The sequence below is a fragment of the Syngnathus acus genome, chromosome 13, assembly GCF_901709675.1.
Source record: "Syngnathus acus chromosome 13, fSynAcu1.2, whole genome shotgun sequence".
Taxonomy (NCBI): Eukaryota; Metazoa; Chordata; class Actinopteri; order Syngnathiformes; family Syngnathidae; genus Syngnathus; species Syngnathus acus.
Genome location: NC_051098.1, coordinates 4,544,808 through 4,562,935, shown reverse-complemented (window position 1 = coordinate 4,562,935; position 18,128 = coordinate 4,544,808). Strand labels below are relative to the sequence as shown.

At 43.6% G+C, this 18,128-nt stretch overlaps 1 long non-coding RNA gene across 1 annotated transcript; it reads left to right on the top strand.

Moving 5' to 3' along the window:
• The first annotated feature begins 662 nt into the window (after positions 1-662).
• LOC119132933 lies at positions 663-17,416 on the top strand. Its single transcript, XR_005100013.1, has 3 exons — positions 663-673; positions 13,590-13,592; positions 17,331-17,416. It is a non-coding gene; the product is annotated as an uncharacterized LOC119132933 (long non-coding RNA).
• Positions 17,417-18,128: the final 712 nt, after the last annotated feature.

Genomic DNA, 18,128 nt, shown 5'->3' with positions numbered 1-18,128 from the left:
GATCAGCGAACGGTGTGGGTGATGTTCGATTTTTTTTCCTGTGGGCGTGCGCCCCTACTGGAAAAATTCCTGGCTACGCCTCTGGGATCACTGTATTTGGCTGCATGTCAAGTGTGCGTATGCCGTGGGACTGGTAGGTCCGTTTTATGCAATGCACGCCCGAGTGTGGGTTTAATAAAGTTCTGACATCAGAGCAAACAGCATGTGTGAATGCAGAACCACATAGAAAATGTATTTGCTTGCACACAGCAACAATGTCTTCCTGTTTTGCGCATAAGTGTCGACTGTCGAAAGAGCCTGGGGATTTTAATCTGTTGCTCATTCCAGTGATGTTGGACTTTGCGTCAGCACATACTGCCAGATGGCAAGGGGCTGAACATTCTGTGAGAGGAGTTGAAGGGAGTGGGATCCAGTTCGATTGGACATTTGTCTTGGTAAATCCTGAAAGCAGGAGAGATTCCGTTCTGGATTCCAAAATTCTCAAAATGGAGAGCTAATAATTACATATACAGTACGTACTTGGTCTCTTTTGCTGCTGAAAAATAATGCCCAAAAACTTTCAAAAAAAATTGCATAATTGCAATTCCTACACTCCTTTGATTACTTACCTTGTACTTGGTTAAAAGCAACATGTATATTATCTGAGTACATAACTGTTGCTCTCTGTTGTGTTGTTCTGACGTGAGTTGGAGTGGTGCAAGAGCCTAATGATCAGACAAGACCAACAAATGTGAACTGTACTGCACCCTAGGGTAGACTAACGCAGTGGTCCCCAACCTTTTTTGCGCCACGGGCCGGTTACATGTCAGAAATATTTTCGCGGATCGGCATTTATATAAATAAGTAATACATTTATATAAATAAATAAATAATACATTTATAATAAATATATAAATACGATGAAATAAAATGATACGACTGACATAAAAACAAGTACAAATGACAAAAATAAAACTCACCATTACGTTGAATTAGTGGGAGCACTGAGTTTGTTTCTCAGAAACGAGCCGGTCCCATCTAGACGTAATCGGAGACAATGACACCTGAAGTGATTAAGGTTTGTCTTTTATTGCAGGATGCTTGGTCTCCATGTGTTGAAGCAGTTTTGAATGCTTCATTGCCTGGTTAGTTAGCCTGTCGCCACATATTAGCTTTGCGGGCTCGACTGGGGAAACATGTCACGTGACCGGGACGAGTGTCTTGACCTGAATTAATTGATCGTCGATAATTTTTTTTTTTTTCTGTGCGGCTTGGCGGCCCGGTACCAAGTGACCCACGGACCGGTACCGGTCCGCGGCCCGGTGGTTGGGGACCACTGGACTAACGTACCTAATTTAAACTTTAGATGTGGGTAATTTACCAGATTTGTCCGTCTTTCATTTGTGACCTGGGCACCTTTCTGTTATCGTCCTTCCATCCTTATTCATAATATAATCCGTCTGTCCATCCGTTGTCATTATTTGAAAACTGCTTCCATCATTGGGTTGCTGTCCAAATACGTATACACCAGGGGTGGGCAAACTTTTTGCCTTGCAGGCCGAATTGGGTTCTAAATTTTGACCGGGGGGCCGAACCAGGAGCAGATGGATGTAGTGTTTGTGTGAAGTAATATAAATGACATGTAAAGGTCATTGCATCAAAGGTTTTTACTTTTAGTAGATACTAAAGCATGGATATTAAAAAAAAGCTTTTTGAAAACAAATGCATTTATTAACAGCATTAAAAAAATATTTCACCAAAAAACTACTATCAGTGATTCTTATTAAATACGACACTGTTATGATGAATAGCATTTTCCATCACTTCAGCGCCTGCAGGTTAGATTTATGAAATATGTTTATCTAATGAGGCGAAATCACATCCAACGGCAAACATTCTGACCAAATTCATCATCTTGAAGAATCAGTGAAAGAATACATCTAAATAAAGTAATAAAGAAATCAATAGTATTGTTGGTTTCCCTTTTTTGCTAGTGCATCATAGTCTGGAGTAAAATTTGTTGTGGTAATTCTTAGGATAGAGCCGAGGTGTCGGTCCGTTAACCTAGATCTGTGACGGGCTTTGTTGACGTTCATGTGGCTGAACGTCTTCTCACACACGTAGGTCGAGCCAAATTGTCCACTCTTTTTTAACATTCGCCACTCAGTGTCCACCTTTCTTTTCTTCGGGCCACTCATTTTAATGGAAGGATTCCAGGGGAAGGTTTGTGGGTGGCATTAGCGTAAAACTGTATCTGAAAACTCAGCGCGCGCGAATTACGAGAATATTGACGTCACAGCCGACACTCGAAATTCGGCACTGATAGATGAAATTACTACGTACTACTGAGTACGCACACGCACTTGTGAGTGTGCACCAAGCTTTCTGACACGGCTCCCGGGAGTAAATGCGCGGACATTATACTCTTTCATCACAGCAACATCTTCAGTACAAATCAAACAGACACACTTTCTGTTGATTTCTTTGAAGAAATACTCATTTTCCCAACGTGTTTGAAATATTCTACACTCACTTGCTATTTTGCGTTTCTTCGGTGCAGCCATTTCTGGGGACTCGCGGTAAAAGTTTTTCTTCGCTTGATTTCATTTGTGTGGCGGGCTCCATCTAGTGTTGAAACCGACAAGTGCAACAGAGTTGAGCTCAAGCTTCTTGTGCGGGCCATATTCAATTATGTTTTCAGAATTTGCTGCGGGCCAATAAAAACTGGACCGCGGGCCGCAGTTGGCCCGCGGGCCGTAGTTTGGACACCCCTGGTATACACCCTTGTACTAACTACTGTATATTACGTTACCAATAATCCCATGTTTGGGATGGAAGACGTAGGACACTATTATTTTGTTGGCAAATTAGAAGACTACAACAAACAAAATGATGCCCAAGAATTGTAACGGTTGTCAAAAAGCATCAAAGCATGGACTCTGAAGGAGACAAGATAAATGATTAGGCAATCAAGCAGAGCTTTATTCAATTAAGGTAGAGGCAGAAAACAAAAACAAAAAACATTAAATAAATCAAAGAATCATAGAAGTGCTTGCATTCAATAAACAGTCAAACAAACAGTAAAACCACTGGCTGAAATTCTGTAACAACAGACCAGGAATAAATTGAAAATAAATGTCTATACGTTGGTGAGCAATTGATTGATCTGGCACTCATCCATTCATCTGCACCTACAATATGACTGTAATAGGAAGCAGGTGTGGCGCTGGAGACTCCGCCCAACAACGCTCACCATGGAAGCTGGAGAAACAACAACACAAGCAGTGCATGTGTACCAAGTATAGATAATTCGATTTGACCTAACTGAGGTTTAGTATTCAATTTAGCAATGGATGATAAGACATAATAAATTATGCCTCGGCTGCAATATAAATGCTCCATTTTTATTATTGACTGCGACAGTAACACATACTTTAGCTTTTGTGTAGTCAATTTAAATTTCATTTCATTTCATTACGTGGATTTTTTAAACTTCGGAACATATACTGCGGCTGCTAATTGAAAAGGTGCTTGTCATAACTATGACTTGCTGAGAAAAAGCGAGAACGTGTCCAGTCTACCCCTATGATTAGTATGAATGACTGTTCTGTACTGTACTCAAGTCATGGGTCCTGTCAAGCAAAACTATTTGAAAACAGCCTACATACACTTTGACAGTGATGTATTGCAGAATGTGGAGGAATGAAGAAGGGGGTAACTTGCGCTCTTGTTTCTGGCTCGTATGCAAGACTCCTCTGTGTTTCAAGACGGCCTTGTGCTCTTGCACCTTGCATTTGAGGATGCCCCAGAGATGCTTAATGGTGTTTTGGCACATTTTACTCTCAGCTTCTTTAGTAGTGGTCATCTCATCTTGGAGATGTGTTTGGGGTTGTTATACTGGAAAGAGAAGCTAACGCTACTTCCCCTGTGTGGACTGCACTCAAGCAGTCTTGACCATGGCACTCACACCACCATGCTTGACTGACTTGTCTCATCAGACCACAGGACATCAGGGATGAGAATTTTCCGCGGATCCGCGGATTTCCGTGTTTTTTTCCGTCTAAAGTATTTTCGTGAATCGTGTAAATCCGTTAATAAAATTATTTTTTTATATATGGGGGGGAGCGGCCGGCTAGCTGGCCGGGCAATGTCAGCCTCGGTGACTCTCGCGGGCATTCCCCTGCCCGCCGTGACCGTATATCCCCCCCCCCCCCTCCTGCTACTTTTCTGTGCTTTTTCACATTTGCCATTCTCATACATGGGACATGGTTCCAGTAATCTTCATATGTCCTGAATTTGCTTGTGTTTGTGGGATTTCTTGTGCACCATCTTTAGAAAAAAACTCCTTCATGAAAATGGATGGATGAACAGGGGGGCAAATTTTTACTCACTATTTTTTACCAGCAGTTTAAACAATAATGACTTTGAGTCAAGTTATTTTGAAGGGAGACTATGGTTACAAGCCGTACAACAACTGTTTTACATTGTAGCAAATTGTCATATTTTTAGTGTTGTTCCATCAAAATATATTTTGTAGTAGTTAGTAGTTACATAAGAGGACTTTCCTGTATACTATATATATTGTCAAGGTTGCTGCCATGGATTAAAGGCAATGTTTCCCAACCACTGTGCCGCGGCACACTGGTGTGCCGTGAGAGATATTCAGCTGTGCTGTGGGAAATTGTTCAATATTAATTACGGAGTGCATTGTAAAAAGGATCGCCAAACCTCTTGTCAGTTAGCGCAAGGCCTGGCTAATCGCACACGTGTGGCTAATCGGAGAATCTTGACATTTCATGTTGTGTTGGTCTGATTGTGCTGTATCGGCACATATTCAGTTTGCTGCTGGTGGTGGGCCGTGGACAAAAAAGGTTGGGAAATACTGATTTAAAGTCCTGTGAAAAATCCCCTAGAATAAAACACTTTGGCCCCTTCATTTAAGTGCTGCCAAGTGAAAATATTATTTCTTGGACTCATGTCAGTCACAGACACATAGTCATCATTACCTCCAAAACTATATACGTAATACTCAGTTTTTCCATCACTTATAACTGTTTGTCTAAGAAATAAAAAGCTTCATAAATCTGCCCCTTAAGTGACAATGTAATTCGTAATTCCAAGTGGTGTTGTGTATATTGATTGACATGTAGACCACCTAATGATTTCATGAACAGTGGCTACAAATCTATCTAGTTATGACATATTAATATGGTTAGAACAGAAGTACAGGCCACAGTGGAAGAATTACGTGCCAGCTGAGGTAATACTACAAAAAATCCCATTTGAACGTTATTCAATGTCCAGAGAAGAAAAAAAAAGATTTCTGGTTCCCTTGAGTGATGTCATAATTTTGAAGCAATGTTGTAACATTGGAAATATACTCTGAAGGTAGCAAAAAAGTTTAATAACTAAATTGCAAGAGTCTGCAAGTCAAGAAATACATGACATGTGCTTTGTGGTATCCTGGTCATCACTACAATCCATTTGTGGACTGTAGAGAAGAAAGTTATTGTAAGACTAAAGTCAGTGTCTAGTGTTTGGATTTAGATAACAGTGTAAATTGCAGAGAACAGAGATTTGGCCAGCCATAACAATCTGTTGAGAGATCCTGATGACATGTATGTCTGTAATGTTTATGCCTGTTAAAAAAATATAATTAAAATAAATAAAATAAACAAAAGCTTTTTTATATTGTCAAAGCACAATTGAACAGTAACTTTTTTTTTTGCAGGATGAGTAAAACATGTTATAATTCAGGTGTATGTATGGATGGATGGACTGATATCTCTTTCTACTTGAAATCAGTCAGTATAACATTAAAAATGCAATATAGGTGTCCACTAAAAACAATGACACTTGTTTTTGTTATTTCATTTCTTGTGTCCAACTATCATTATTCACGTGAGGTTAATCAAAATATATTGGTCAGCATACAAGCACTATGATCCCATGTCAAATCAAACTGTAATCAAGTGTTCCAAATATGTGTCCAAACAAAAGTATGGTGTGTCTTTTTCATTTTCCTCCAAGATAACACCAGTCAATAGAAGTACAGCTCAGAAAAACAGCTCTAACTGTACTTGCATTCAGCCTCACTGACTTTAAACAGTTTCTCCTTAATTTCCTACTTTATTTTTCCTTCATTTGCTTTAAGTCCTGCTCACAGCATGATAACATTGGCTGAGGGCCAGATGTCCCCCAATGGGAACAAAGTCTTCAGAAATCTTCAGGAGTGTCCTATCATCTCGTGTCTGTACCGTAAATTCTTACTCAGGCAAATGAATCATTCATTGTGTGTCTTCAGCAAAACATCTGGGTGCATCCCGTCTTCATCAGCTCAATCTCTTACAAGGAACTGGGATCGATTCAAACCACAGTGTTATGTTCGGCACTGTAACATTAGGAATGAATAATACAAAGCTGACTGCCAAGGAGTGTAAAGACTCAAGTTATTGCGACATGCTGCTTTTCATTACAGTCGAGATGATTGCTGAAACTTAAGCAGAGCATGACCCTTATTTTGCAGGATTCCCATGGTAACCCAAATCTGTGTACAGTTTACCTGGAAAACCCCATTTTGTCAGCATTTTTCTTCTCTGAGGGAACCAAGAATGGATGTAAGAGTCAAAGTATAAAGACGGCCCTTATATGTATAGGGCCATTTTACCTGTGCAATTTTGATAATTGTGTATCATTTGTGTAGCAGTGTAGGGGAGACTGAGGTCAATCAAGCATAGGGCCAAGTTGAGCTACCTTGTTTTCCTAACAAACCATTAAAAATTGAGTATATGAGCACATATGTTTACAGTGAAGACTATTTTCTGTTACCTGGGAAGGTAAAAGCCACATGGCAGAAGTCGTTATGTACACGTTTAGGGAAAAAAGTTTCTCACTCCTTAAATTAAACTTACTCTATCGTAACATTGAAGTTCTACATAAGGGGGGTAGGGGAGGCTCAAGAGAGGGAAAAAAGAGAGACATTTCAGCTTATCCTAAGGGCAGCTGAGTGTGCCCAGCCAAAATAGTACTGTGTCAAACACACAAAAGAGCTAGTCTGGAGGCTGTAAAATGTTTATGCATGATTGGACAGTTGCTGCGACCAACAAATCATCAGAGTAACAAGCCCTGTGCGTGTCGTTATTGTCTTGAGGTTTATTGTATGCCTATGAATTACTGAAAACATACAGACATACAGTTCTTGGACCAAAAGATTAATCAAGGACACTGTGGGTAACCATAGTCAGTAATTTCAATATGACATTGCATATTATAAATCTTGTTCTGTGTTTTTACAATCATCCATTTATTTTTGTTTGAGAAGCTGGTATGTTATTGGGATGGACCATGAGACATTGAAGATCTTACGCAGATAATGAAAACTATAGTGTTAAGAATAGTGCTTTTAAAAGCACCAAGTATCAAACAATCGAAATGTAAGGGGGTTACCCTTCCTCTTGTGAATAAGCAGACGATAATTTGTCTCCCTCAGTATCCTCAATACCATAGCACTATTTAACTTCACAAAAATAATGTTGCATCTATGACAAAAAATCACCACAATGATCCAACCCAATGTTTCAGAAACATATGGCTCTAATGTTTCACAGACAGCCAGAGTTCAAGCTTTATGGATAACGTCATGTTTATCTTTTTTCTTTTGAAGGAAACATCTCCCAGCCTCTATTATTTGTGACTGCATTTGCATGCTTCATCAGACACGTTTTTTTTTTTTTTTAAGTCTTTAAGTCAGTGATTCTACAGGACTATTTTTTTTCCATTGTTTTTTTTCTACCGATTGTACTGGTGGTGGATATTTGACATCTATCTATCTATCTATCTATCTATCTATCTATCTATCTATCTATCTATCTATCTATCTATCTATCTATCTATCTATCTATCTATCTATCTATCTATCTATCTATCTATCTATCTATCTATCTATCTATCTATCTGTCTGTCTGTCTGTCTGTCTGTCTGTCTGTCTGTCTATCTATCTATCTATCTATCTATCTATCTATCTATCTATCTATCTATCTATCTACTTACTGTTGGTCTGTGCCCAGAGATTCCCATTAGTTTCTCCCCCTCCATTTTATGAAATGACTTGGTCAGTAATAGAATGCTTGCTCCTGTAGGAGTCTCCACATCTATTTTATTGTAACTGACAGCCCAGGCGAAGTTGGACAGAAATATCCAGATGCATTTCCTGTAAATGTAAGTGCACATGCTTTGCTTAAGTACACTTCAAGTAAACATAATACAACAGAAATTGGACTTGACCAATGGTCAAGCATCATCTTTTCCAAAAACAGATTGAAGGGCATATGGGGTTCTCTGCATAATATGGCTAATACTTGCTGAGTGCTGATTCCATCTGTGCCGGCATGGCCAGGAGAGGACTCTTGAATCAATCTAGTAGCTGTTGGGTCTCTCTGAGGGTGATATGGGGGTGTTCTTGATTTTGTTATCCTCAGCATGGACAGCAGCTATTTTATCAGCCAACTCTCAGAGGTCTGAATTAATGCTTTCTGGCAGGCCATAGTAAACAAAAATCTTTCCTTTGAGTACTTTGGCTACAGTTGTTATCGCCTTCTCTACTTTTTGCAAGCTAACCAGGCTAACATTTGCAATGTGTGATAAGGATCACTTCAACCTTTATTCGGGATTGGTAGGCCAGCCTCATGAATGTTGGGGCCGGAACCGGTAAAAAGGCAGCAACTGCCACCCATACCCCCTACAGTGGGGCCAACTTAGGTCTTGATTGTCGTTACCACACCGGGAATGGAGATATTTTTATTTGATTATGTAGTTTCACACTTGAAGGTTGGACAGGCATTCCAGAAATTCTAAATATTTGTCTGTAAGGAATAAAAACATTTCTATATTATGTTCTACTTTAGGTGACATAATCTTTTTTGCCCACTGAAATATATTCAAAGTATTTATGTAGCCATACAACTCCTCAAGTTGTATATAGTGTTTTGCTAAAAATTTATTTGAATTGATGACAAAGTTAAGCAGGAGACGAACTTGATGTACTTCCTGTTGTCTTGGATTGGCCCATTGTTCACAGCTCTCGACATGCATTTAATTCTGTAACGCTGGTCATTTTGACTTTGCGCCTCACTCAATGTAAAGAAAGGCCAACTTAAAGTTTTAGGAGTTCCCATAGACTGGAAACATTAACCCTTCATGCCCATTAGCCATGTGAGGGTGCTCTGAATAGGTGGAAAGGCCCCCATTTGGGGTGGAGAGGTGGCAGGGCTGTGCATTAGAGTCCGCTGCACTTTCAGCCAAGGCCACACTCTGTAAGGCGCATAATGTGATTTCCGGACAAGAGCTCTCGTCACACTTTTCTGCAGCAGAGACCTACTGTGAATGCTTCCCTCAATACTTAACCAAATATAACATTCAGTAGAGCTTCTAAATTAAGGATGCACTGAGTATAGTCCATAGATCGCCACAGTGAATAGAAAGGAAGACACTGCAAAAGAATGCAACTTCACTTCCTTCAAACATAATGGAAAAAACCCAAGTAGACACGTATTGTTGGCCACGTTAATCTATTGATCCTTACAATACACTTGGCGTCATCGGGGGCGTTTGTGAGCAAAGCTCCTCCAAATGAGTTACTCTGCCCCTTCTACCCCACCCCTTGCAGTGTAGTCTTTTCATGCCAAACTTTATGTTGTTTAATCTGTGTAAATCCTTTTATTCAAGCACACACTCAAAAAATAAGAAAGAGGTATAATATAATGCAAAATAAAAGTAAGAAATGTTGTTTATTCTTTATTGATTTGACCTCTATTTATTCAGGTAAGACAATGGAGGACACATTTTTGTTTGCAACACCGATCTGGTTTCAGACGGCACAGCAAAATGAAGCAAAAATAATCATGATCCATTTATGTTTTGCAAAACAACCCAAGGTTGGGTCAAATTGACCAAACTTTCTGGGTCGGTCAAAATTTTAACCCCGCCTTTCAAAGGTCTAACATACATGTAGCCGACCGTACTGGTAGTCAGCCTTTCGGTTTTTTCTTTGCAAACGCTGATATGCTAGTATGTGTAAATATTTTTATTAGTTCATCCGACTAGAAGTTTTAAGTGGACTTTGATCATTTGCAAGGTGGCACAGTGGCGCACTGGTTAGCACGTCTTGTAATCATGGTAACAGCTAGTGGTGAAAAAGAGGGGTGGACAGCAAAAACAATTTCATCTTCATCAATTGCTTTTCTTTTTGGTTGGCGTCAAATCCCTGGTTTGTAATAATTTTTGGAAGGAAAAAAAAAAGAACTCTTCCGCTTTTTCCCTGTGACTATCACAGCGACACATGTACACGTTTTGACCAATGGCAAATGATGCTATGTTAGCGGGGATTTCCAACCAATATGTCCACTGGCAATGCATTGTGGGTAATCCAAAGTGCTCAGGCACCTCTATAACAAGTCATCCATTATTCATGACTATGTGCCTTAGTGAAACTACCAGAGCAATATGCTAGTTTCAATAAATTCAGTTTCCTAGGCTATGGCTACCTTAACAAAGTTTGTGCCACAGACCGGGGTGGTGTGGCCAAGCCATCATGCACCAGAATTGCGTTAACCTGTCTCCCAAGCCCTTGCTCGCTCAGACCTCATTTGAATGCTGCATTCAATGTAAATCTCAATTTTTCGGCTTTCCTTGTCTCCCAGCCACCCAAACTGAATACATCATTGATCCCTGAGTTATATGACGTCTTCATGAGTCACCACAACTTGAGAGAATATTATCATTCTTGATGATTTCAACATTCATGTTAACTTAGACTTAGACTTAGACTTAGACAGAACTTTATTGTCATTTTGTCAACACTAGGTGTGTACAAAACGAAATTTCGTTGCATACGGCTTTCAGCAATGTAGAGGTATTTCGGCTGGTTAAAAAAAGTGACATTCTATATAAAAATATGAGATAAGATAATTATAAAGTACAAAGTGCAGCAGTGATAAAGTATGTGAACAGTGCAGGAGACAAAAACAGTATTTACAAGTGTGCAGAGGAATGCTACGTTTGAATGTTCAGCAGTCTGACGACAGCAGGGAAAAAACTATTGCAGAACCTGGTGGACCTGCAGCGGATGCTGCGAAACCTCTTCCCAGAGGGCAGCAGGGAGAACAGTCCATGGTGGGGGTGTGATGGGTCACTGATAATATTTCGGGCTCGGGACACGCAGCGCTGGGATGACAAGTCCTGAATGGAGGGAAGAGGAGCCCCGATGATCCTCTCTGCTGTCCTCACCACTCTCCTCAGGTTCTTCCAATCGGAGGCGCTGCAACCTCCACACCACACCGAGAGACAGCTTGTCAGAATGCTCTCTATGGTGCTTCGGTAGAACGTCCTCATGATGGGTGGGGGCAGGTGGGCTCTCCTCATCCTCCGCAGGAAGTACAAGCGCTTCTGTGCCCTCTTGACCAGTGTTGTGGTGTTCACAGTCCAGGTGAGGTCGTCTGTGATGTGGACTCCCAGGAATTTAGTGCTGCTGACCACCTCCACAGCTGAGCTGTTGATGATCAGTGGAGCGTGGTGAGGCTGGTTCTTCCTGAAGTCGACGATGATCTCCTTCGTCTTCTCCACATTCAGGATCAGGCTATTTTCTCTGCACCAGCCCACCAACTGCTCCACCTCCTCTCTGTAGTCCAGGTCGTTGTTGTCCCTGATGAGGCCCACCACCGTTGTGTCGTCTGCAAACTTCACGATGTGATTGGTGGTGAACCTGGGGGCGCAGTCGTGTGTCATCAGGGTGAACAGCAGGGGGCTCAGGACGCAGCCCTGAGGGGAGCCTGTGCTGAGGGTGATGACATCGGAGGTGTTCTGTCCGACCCGGACTGACTGAGGTCTGTTGGTGAGGAAGTCTAGCAGTCAGTTCCGAAGGGGGGTGCTGAAGCCCAGGTGTTCCAGTTTTTCCACCAGATGTTGTGGAATGATGGTATTAAACGCTGAGCTGAAGTCCAGGAACAGCAACCGCACGTGGGTGTTCCTCTCCTCCAGGTGAGCCAGGCTCAGGTGAAGAACGGAGGAGATGGCATCCTCAGTGGAGCGGTTCTGCCGGTAGGCAAACTGGAACGGATCGAATGTTGGGGGGAGTCTGGAGACGATGTGATCTTTGAGCAGCCTTTCGAAGCACTTCATCATGATGGGAGTCAGTGCCACAGGTCTGTAGTCATTCCATGAGGTGATTTGAGGTTTCTTCGGCACCGGAATGATGGAGGCAGCCTTGAAGCACACTGGCACTTTGGCTTGGTCCAGCGAGATGTTAAAAATGTCTGTGATGACACCAGCCAGCTGGCCTGCACATTCCTTGAACACCCGCCCAGGTATGTTGTCGGGGCCTGGGGCCTTACGTGGGTTGACTCTTCTCAGAGTCTTCCACACGTCGGCTGAGTCAAGGCAGAGGACCTCCTCTTCCTGGTGGGGAACAGTTTTAACTGCCGGAGTGCTGTTTAGTGCCTCAAAACGCCCAAAGAAGTTATTTAGACCATTTAGGAAGTCAGCATCAACCTCACCCACCGGGGGGGAGGGTGAGTTGTAGTCCGTGATCGCCCGTATGCCTTGCCACATACTCCTGGTGTTATTGGCGTCGTGGAAAAAATCCTGAATTTTCCGACTGTGGCTTCGCTTCGCTAGCCTGATGGCACGGTTCAAGTTGGCTCTCGCTGTCCTCAGTGCCTCCTTGTCGCCAGACTTGAAGGCTGAGTTCCGTGCTCGCAGCGTATGACGTACATCCTCAGTCATCCAGGGTCGTTGGTTGGCTCGGGTGATGATGTTCTTAGTGGTGCTGACGTCCTCGGAGCATTTGTTGATGTAGGCTGACACAGTCATGGCGTACTCATCAATGTTGATCTGATTGTCATATGTTGCTGCTGATTTGAACATGTCCCAGTCAGAGCACTCAAAGCAGTCCTGGAGTGCCTCCATGGCCCCCTCAGACCACACCCTCACCTGCTTCACTGTGGGTTTTGCTCTGATCAGCAGGGGCCTGTATGCAGGGGTTAGCATAACAGATAGGTGGTCTGAAGAGCCGAGGTGGGGGCGGGGGGCTGCTCTGAATGCATCCTTTATATTGGTGTAAACCAAGTCCAGAGTGTTCTCTCCCCGAGTTGGAAAATCCACGTGTTGGTAAAAATGAGGGAGAATAGTCTTCATGCTAGCCTGGTTGAAGTCCCCAGCAATGATGAAAACCCCCTCTGTGTGCGTGGATTGCAGCTCACTAATTGTCCGGTAGAGAACCCTCATGGCCTCTTTAGTGTTAGCGCTAGGAGGCACGTACACAGCCGTGATGCTAACAACAGTAAACTCCCTGGGCAGGTAGAAGGGTCTGCAGTTCACAGTCAAAAGCTCGATGTCCGAAGAGCAGAAGCTGGCGACAGATCTAGCATTTTTGCACCAGTTGTTGTTGATGTAGACACACAGCCCACCTCCTCGGGATTTACCGCTTAGCTCGCTGTTTCTGTCGGCGCGGAATGTAGCGAGCCCCTCCAGGCTAACGGCGTTGTCCGGCATTGATGAGTTCAGCCATGTCTCCGTCAGGATGAGAGCGCAGCAGTTTCTAACTTCCCTCTTTGAAGAGAGTTCCAGTTTTAGATGGTCCATTTTATTATCCAGCGAGCGGACGTTGGAGAGGAAGATGGATGGAAGCGGCGGTTTGTAGGGGTTAGCTCTCAGCTTAGCCGTTAGCCCACCTCGACAGCCGCGCTTTCGCCGCCGGTCACACCGCCTACGCTTACTCCTCCTCCGGCGTGTGCTGCCCGGCGAGCCCGCTGCGTCGTGAGCTCCTGGGGCTAGCGCCCTGAGCACTCCGAGGCTACGCAAACAGACTAGGGTAGTTGTGGCTACGTGTCCGAAAACACTCGATGACCGTAACTCCAGCAGGCGCTGGCGATCATACGCTAATCTACTGGATGGATAAACTAAACTTTGAGTTGTTTGTAGTGTCCTAGGCGACATATTTTGTGAATATACTCGTCGTATGCTGAGACCCGTAGCGGCCGCGGCCAACAGGGGCGCCGCCATCTTGGATTAACAACCCCTCCTCTTCCTACTGTGTCGCCATTTTTTTTCCATCTGTCGGACAGCTTCAACATGACCCAGCACATTGATGTCCGAACCCACCCCTGGGGCCTTAACCTCCATCTGATTATTACAAACTGCCTTCATCAATAACCTCCTAGTATGCGATCTCGGCATGTCTGACCATAAGCCCATTGCGATGAAAATAGGAACTTTGTTCCCCCTCAGTAAACCAAAAAGAGGCATCAATTTCCAGAACCTCAAAAACATACACAGACCATTCGCCTCCAGCATCTCTCTGCCAATTCACTTTTCATGCACGTCCCCATTGTATACCACTGAACTGCGGAAAATGAAGAGACCAGGACATGTTTTTAAAAGCTGCTTATAAAGACATGACCCTTACTGTTCTCAAAGGTGCCTACAAAGATCATCAAAACACCTTAAATAAGCTCCTCAGTGATACACAATCTCTGTTATATCCCTGTTGTATCCCTGGAGACTTCAAGCAACTTTTCTCCACCATAAATCACCTCCAACCCCCACTTAACTTGGACACTTTCCAGGAGGAGGGGATGAAAGGTGAGAATATCCACTCCCACTTGTCCAGACACCTTCCCATCCTACTCTCTATACCAGGGGTCACCAACTCCGGTCCTCAAGGGCGCCAATCCAGCCTGTTTTAGATGTATCCCCCCTGCAACACACCTGATTCAAATAATCAGGATCGCTATCAGCCTTAATAGAGCTTGCTGATGAGCTGATCATTTGAATCAGGTGTGTGTTGCAGGGCTGCACCTAAAACAGGCTGGATTGGCGCCCTTGAGGACCGGAGTTGGTGACCCCTGCTCTATACCCTCCAGCACTTCTGCCACGCTGAACTATACATTTCCTTCAGCCCTCGGAAAATTATACTCCTATGAAATAATTCCAATGATCACGAACATCATAAACCTTTCTCTTTGTCATGACATATGTATATGCAAGTCCCAATTGTAGACTGGAGGCAGTTGGAAATGATAATATTGGGTTAATTGAGCCAAAGGTAGTGTGTCACGTTCCTGCGTCACCTGACTTCCAGCCAAGCCCTGATCGAGGAATTGCCAGCACCTGCTACAGCTCGTTAGGTCCCCTACTTAACCTCTCTGTATTCTGCCAGTGGTTGTCAGTTCGTCTACTTACCCTGCCCGTGACACCACTGCCTTTTTTGTCCCCGGAACGATCTCTGTTGCCAACTGCTTCCGTAAATTTCTCCTCAGATGACTCTCCTGTGAAGCTCCTGAAGTATGCAGACGACACCACTCTCATCGGACTGATCCAGGACGGTGATGAGACTGCGTACAGACAGGAGGTGGAGCGGCTGGTCCAGTGGTGCAACCAAAACCATCTGGAGCTGAACCCGCTCAAGACCGTGGAGATGACAGTGGATTTCAGGCGAGACCCTTCACCACTTTTACCCCTCACTATCCGCAGTAATACTATTCTCTCCACAGACACCTTCAAGTTCCTGGGAACCACAATCTCTCGGGACCTGAAATGGACCGGCCACATAGACTCTGTCCGGAAGAAGGCCCAGCAGAGGCTGTACTTCCTGAGACAGCTCAAGAAGTTCAACCTGCCACGAGAGCTTCTGAAGACCTTCTACACTGCCATCATCCAGTCTGTCCTCTGCACCTCCATCACTGTCTGGTTTGGATCAGCCTCCAAACAAGACAAGCACAGACTGCAACGGACAATCAGGACTGCAGAAAAGATCATTGGAATCAACCTCCCATCTATCCAAGACTTGTACCTGTCCAGGACCAGGAAACGTGCAAGGAACATCTCTACAGACCCTTCTCACCCAGGTTGCAGTCTGTTTGAACTACTCCCCTCCGGACGGCGTTATAGAGCTCGGTACGCCAAAACCAGCAGACACCGAGACAGCTTCTTCCCCCAGGCTGTTGCTCTGATGAACTCACACCACTCATAGAGTCTCAGAGGCATTACTGTGCAATAACATCCTGCTCTTCACACCTTTTGAATTTGTCTACACTATTTTTGCCATTATTCACATGTCCTGAGTGTTGTTAGTCACCTATATGTTGAACAGAGGGTGTGTTTTACCGAAGTCAAATTCCTTGTTTGGCACGCTCAAACATGGCGAATAAAAACTCTTGAATCTTGAATCTTGAAACTGACTGACCACGTTTTGATCGCCGCCTGCCCCTGACTACTTGCTCGTCCTTCGACCACGCTTCTGATCGCCGCCTGCCTCGACCACCTGCCTGCCTGCCTCCGACTACGACTACGCGCTGTGCTCTGCTGCTCAGCCACGCCAGCCAGACCGCAGGTCCAGCGTTCCACTTCCCCTTTCCCCCTTTTTCAATAAAGGATTGTGCTGCACTTGGTAGCCCTGTCTCTGTTCCGTGACATAGTGGACATTAAAGTGGGCAAGTCTTGCTTTTTATCAGGCAGGGTACAGAGTAAAGTGAAAAGTGTTGTTGCTGCTGAACTCCACAATCGCCTCACTTTGGAGTCTCTACGGTCAGGGTCATAAAAAAGCTGTTGATGACAGCAGATGCTGGCTCACCATTCACTAGTCTTTTTGACCTCTCATGCCAAAGTATTTGATACCGTTTAGCAAATCTGCCCCCCTCTGCAGCCCCGCCCTTATCCTATATTACCACCTACCTGGAGGAGACCAAGGCATGGACGACTCAATAGCTCAAATACGATAGCAAATCTCAAAGCTCCCAACACTAGAGCCGGTCGTCCTCCATCACCGGCATCATGTTTTCTGGCCATAACAGTCACCTCTCATTTTCCAGTCACTAACCTTGGTATCAAATGGACCTTCACTTGGCTTTTGAGCTTCATATCAAATACCTCTGCAAAACCTCCTTTCACTTCAGAAACATGGCAAAACTCTGGATCCCCAACAAATACATTCCGTAGCTGCAGTATATACAAAGCAGCACTGCCAGGTTCCTGATGGGAATGCGGAAGTACCATCACATCACACCCATTCATAAATCCCTCCACTGGCTTCCTGTTCAACAAAGGAAAGAATTTAAAGGCTCTGCTGTCCTATCAGTGCCTCAATGGCACTGCTCCCTGTACCTCAGGAAACTCTTAGCTGCTATTTTCTCACACCCCACCTCCACTCTGCACTGGCCAACCATCTCCAGCCTCTGAGGACTAAGTTTTGAACAATGAACAACCACGCCTTCTGCTCCACCGCTGTGCCTTCTGCTCCACCGCTGTGCCTTCTGCGCCACCGCTCTCAGTCTGCGGAATGTTCTCCTGGACCATCTAAGGCAGTGGTTCTTAACCGGGGGTGCTCACACCCCCTAGGGGTGCGAGAATGCTTCCTAGGGGATGCGAGGATACCTTGGGGGAAATTTACAAATTTTCAGGGATAATGGTCGGGTAACCGAAAAAAGTGAAAAATTCTGGAAATCAAGAAGTCATTGTGTTAATTGGCATTAGGGATAATGCTAATTAAGCCTTATAGCTGTAAAGTAAACCAATTGTTATTATAATAATTATTTAGGGTTAGGCGTGCGAGAACTGGTTGGTGAATTGAATGGGGTGCGAACAAGGAAAAAGGTTAAGAACTAAGGGCACCACAGAATGTGGGTGTTTTTTTGTTTTGTTTTGTTTTGGTTTTGAAGGCTCGACAACACACCTTTATAGAAAAATAGTTTAATTAGTTTCTAGTTTTATCTTTTCTGATGTATTGTAGCACATTGAGATCATGAGGATGATGTAAATGTTTTTATAATTTACATATTTATACACTTTGTTATTATTTTTATTTCTCAAGCTAAATCCACAATTCTCAGTTTACCTTACTGCAATATTAAAATTAAAACCAAATCACACATTTATTTTCTGCAATAATGGGTGTCTAGACTCATCTCTGAAAAAAGTGCTAGTATTTTGTGCCAGCTTTGAATGGTGTGTTTTCACAGTGCAGCTGGTATGAGGTTGCTTGACAAAACATAATTTTTAAATGGATGAATGAATCTGTTTTCATCAGCAGTCATGCCTCAATTGAGCGTGCGTTAGTGATGAGATGTCAAATATACTCTCATTCATGTTTTTTGGAAGAC